Raw genomic sequence first — 4,975 nt, forward strand, 5'->3', positions numbered from 1 at the left:
TATTTATTTATATATAAAGAAATTAAACAACACAAAAAGTTTCAGGAAATGCTCAAAACTGAAAAGAATCACTAGGCCCTTCCCTGCCATAATAAGCAATGAAAGCAGAAATTTCATCTTCATAGGAAAGGAAGGTGAGCAACAAAGAAGATTCTAAGACCAGAATAGTTGTCTAAAGACACAAAAACCTGGTGAGCTGCCTGAAAGAAATTTAGACATTCTTCTTGTACGTTTCTAGGACACTCTGAGTTCTTCTATTTCCCCTTCTCCTATATTTCTCTGTACCTAGGATGTTCTCACATCTGTCCCAATCTCCTTGTAAGTGAAGACTTTCGTGGGACATGCCTTTTGGGCTAGTGCCCAAATATAAGTGAGTATATATCATGTGAGTCTTTCCGCTTCTAGGTTAACTCACTCAGTATGATCATCTCTAGTCTCACCCATTTGTCCACAAATTTTGGGATTTCCTTGTTTTTAATAGCTGAGTAGTATTCCATAGTGTAAATGTACCACAGTTTCTTTATCCATTCTTCAACTGAGAAGCATTTAGGCTCTTTCCAGGTTCTGGCTATTATAAATAAGGCTGCTATGAACATGGTTGAGCATTTGTCCTTGTTGTGTGATGGAGCATTTTTGGGTATATTCCAAGGAGTGGAATAGCTGGGTCTTGAGGATGCCCTATTTCCAGTTTTCTGGAAAAGCGCCAGATAGATTTCCAAAGTGGTGTACAAGTTTGCGTTCCCACCAGCAATGAAGATCATGATGGGTAGATCGGGGACCAGAGAGGTCTGCTCAAACTATTGCACTAACCAAGGACAATACAATAGTAAACATTGAACCCCTGATCTACCCAATGGACAGGACATTCTCCACAGTTATGTGGAGAGCGGGGACTGACTCTGACATGAACTCTGGTGCCCCATATTTGACCACCTCCCTTGATGGGGAGGCCTGGTAGCACTCAAAGAAAGAAAGAATAAGCAGGCTACCAAGATGAGGCTTGATAGCCTATGGCCATATAGTCGGGGAAGAGGTCCCCCTTGGTCACAGACATAGGGGAGAGGAATAGGGTGAACCTGGGAGGGAGGGAGGAATGGGAGGATACAAGTGTTGGGATGGCAATTGAGTTGTACTCTGAATAAATTAATAAAATTAAAAATAAATAAATAAAAAAGAAATGTAGACCAACTACGATACATGAAAAAGACACCCTCCAGTCTCTTGAGCTATGTGTAAGCTGTGTAGTGTGCTCCAGGTTCTCAGCTTTGTAAGCTGTCACCCAGGATGGGGTGGGTCTTGGTGTCTTCGAGTCATTTCTGCTCTTGTAAGTAATCTCTCACTCATATCTTTGTAAGTCACCTTAATACAATTTATTGATTGACCAACTCGGATTTTGGTGGGATCTGTACTTTGACTTGCCATGGTTACCCTGTATGGTGTGATAGACAATGTATGTTGCATCCCTTCCGGAAAAAGTTTTGTCATACAATAAGTGTGTACACTGTCATTGCACATACCTATAATCTCTGTATATTCAGGAAGTTGAGCTAAGAAGATTTACATGAATGAAAATCCATCCTGAACTACATATTGAGAGCCTCTCTCAGTAAAAATAGCTTTTTGTATGTATTAGTTTTCTGTGTTTACTTTGCTTCATTATTAACTTAATGGTGATATTTTAGAGTAAAAAATTCCTATTACAAGTCTGGGGTCATTCAGCGTGATTCACATGTGTGGCTTGAGTTTACTTTTAGTAGTAAAGGCTTTAAAAAAAAAATAAAAACAAAACAAAACAACAACAAAAAAAAAAACGGCAACAATACTGGCCAGGATAAAACCAGAGAGTTCTCTAGGAATGGTGTCTGCTTTTGTTAGTCCAAAGATTTTATAGGCAAAAAAAAAAAAAAAAAAAAAAAAAAAAAAAAAAAAAAAAAAAAAAACCCACAAAATTATAATTTTCAGACATCAAGTTAATGCCTGTCTAGGTTCAGGCAATACTTGGTTTTATAATAGACGTCAAGCAGATGCCTCAAACATCCAAGCAATCATTTCGTACAAAAAAAGAATTTAGCAGTTAGCTTCTTGATGTTGTGACCCAATATTTAATAAGCAAGGCAGAGTCACTGAAAGATTTTACAACAGTCATCAGGGGTGTTTGTTTGTTGTTGTTGTTGTTGTTTTTGTTTTGCTTTTCAAGGCTGGGTTTTTCTTTGTAGCCTTAGCTGTCCCTGAACATGCTCTGTAGAACAGGCTGCCCTTGAATTCCCAGAGATCTACCTACCTCTGTCAATCCAGTGCTGGGATTTAGGGTTGTGCCACGATAGTCAGGCTCAATAATTGACTTTTTAAGAATAAGAACTCAAAACTTCTCCATACTAGGCAAGTTAGCTTACAGTGTACATTCAAGATAGGAGCAATAATTTCTCATGGTTTGCAAGCTAAAAGCAATTTTATTTTTACAAATCTTTTCACTATCACAATCCCATCAATAGAGATTATGTGTGCACTAATTGGAATACAGTAACTGTTTAAGCATTAGCCATCAGGCTTGATTCAATGCAGTCTAGGGTAATTTTACACTGAATTCCACCCCCCCCCCGTGTGTGTGTGTGTGTGTGTGTGTGTGTTTGTGTGTGTGTGTGTTTGTAAGTGAGTGATCATTTTATTCAATCACCAAGTGTGTTTGGAACACTGAAGGCAGTAGGTGGGTGACTACTACTATATTTATGTTGTTTAAAGTTTCACTCTGAGGCTCGTGTTAAGAGAGAACCTCAGCATGAGCTTCTTCTAGAGAGGTCACAGCAAACAAATGGAACCGGGAAAGCCCTTGAGCCAAAGGCGACTCACACCCCCATCAGCGACAATGGTAAGCCTGGCATGAGTGACAACTTCCTGGAGCTCCAGGTTGTCCAACAAGTGGTTTTGCTCCGGAGATAACTTGATGACCAGGAAGCAATGGTTTCTACTTATGGGTAGAAAGAGTCCATTTGTGCCTCACTATGTTTTCCTTTTCCTGTGAGGTCAGGATGCACCTATCCCTTTTGCCTTTAAAGTACTCCGTATCAATTTCGATTTGAGTGATGACTCCAGGATGTGCCAGTCATAACACTGCCCACTAGAACCTGGAAGCTGGAGAAGGCTGTCCTCATCATTTTCTAACACCGAGATGGGAGTGGGGGGCCCTGTTCAGCCTCCTTGCAGTTTCCCAGCCATTTGCCATGGACATGGCTCTGCTTACTGACTCCTATAATATTATTTGGACGTCCAAAGTGAGCATTACTAAATTCTACACAGACAGTTCTCAAAACACTGGCCACCAGGTTTTCAGGTACCTTGGAGTCCGACGCGATCCACTCCTGTCTAGTACACTCGAAGGCATGCGATGCCACCACCTGGGAAGATATTGACTTTTATGAGAGTCCATCTCGTCTGGGAATTGACCAAAAAAAATGTTGTGGATGGAGTCAGGGTCTCCCGGCTTAAGCTCTGACAGGAGAACCAGGAAATCCCAGGATCCCTCTTGGTGGAGTGCCTGGCATTTTATCGTCATTCAAGTTTGCTGCTTGAATTCACATGCGAGAAGCATAGCTCCCTGAAGAATAAGAAATGGCCACATCGATACCATGGGATACCCTGTATCCCTAGCTGAATGACACACCAGGCGTGACCTGCAATCTGTTTCCACACGGTCTCCCATTCGTCCATCCATTTCCCAAACTCGGTGTATTCGTGTTCCTTAAAACTCAGACTGTTGCTCCTTATGGAGTTTTCTGCAGGAGCGAAAAAGTCGTCGGTAGCAAATAAAACCTTTCCTACCACGCATCCAGAGGCTCTCAACCAGCTGAGGAAGTCCAGAAATCTGGTCAGTTTTCTCGCCTTTGAAGTACAGCTCTGCTTCAGTTCAGAGGTTTAGTCCATTTTCATCACAATGGGGAGACAGTAGCATGCAGGCAGACATAGTGCCGGAGAGATAGAGTTCAATCCAGATCCACAGGCAGAAGTATAAGCGCGTTTGCCACTTCTACTGGATAATTTAAAATCAAACTCTATTAGATGATTTTTTTTAATGTTCTAGAAACCAGGCTGTGAATTGCCCAGGTTGTAGGTGTAGAATAACCTTTTTTTGTTTTGTTTTTGTTTTTTGTTCCTTTCTTTGTTTAATTGATCTCTGAGTTGTTGTTGTTATTATTATTATTAATTTAGGATTGTTTTTGGAGTTTCTTTGTGTAGCCTTGTCTATCCTGGACTTTCTTCATAGATCAGGTTTGCCTTGAACTCACAGAGTGCCTGCCTCTGCCTCCCCTAGTGCTGGGATCACAGGCTTGCTCCATCACACCCAGAACACCTCTGACTTATCTTTAAATACTTGGTTACTATCTGATGATCTTTTGGAAAGTGACTGTAAGATGAGGGCTCTCACGTAACAAATGTGTCACAACACTGAAGGATTTAGATGTGAGATACTGGAACTGACAGAAAATTAGGAGGCACTTAAGAAAATGGAACTGGAGATAGAGATTATTCCCAACCACCCACATCTGAGATAAGGGCGTCTACACTGCCTTTCCCATCCGCATGATGACGATGATGGTTATGAGCTCAGTCTGTGTTCATATCACTATAGCTGTTTTCCTAAGTTATTTTGTTATTGTCTCAGAAAACTGACTCATGTAAAAGCCAAAATAAAATTCTACAGTAATAAAAATACAGAGTATTATTATATGTGAATATCATTAATAATAATATTGACACAATTTATGAAGCGTTTCTCTTAGGGAATTTTGCAAATAAGAACTCATATCATTGCTATATTTTCCTTCTCATCAGAAGAGAAATGTTCATATAATTATGTATGACAATTATGTATTGATAAATTTTATAATGAAAAATGTTTTTTTTCTGTTTGTAAAGGGTTTTTCTTAGAGTTATTTAGAGTGCCATTTTTTTCAAGACACTTTCTTGTCTGGTATGCTTA

At 40.0% G+C, this 4,975-nt stretch overlaps 1 pseudogene; it reads right to left on the reverse strand.

The window, feature by feature from the left end:
- Positions 1–2,733: 2,733 nt before the first annotated feature.
- Positions 2,734–4,577, reverse strand: LOC127210487 (probable inactive allantoicase; annotated as a pseudogene).
- Between the last annotated feature and the right edge of the window lie 398 nt (positions 4,578–4,975).

Source organism: Acomys russatus, chromosome 28 (assembly GCF_903995435.1).
Source record: "Acomys russatus chromosome 28, mAcoRus1.1, whole genome shotgun sequence".
NCBI lineage: Eukaryota > Metazoa > Chordata > Mammalia > Rodentia > Muridae > Acomys > Acomys russatus.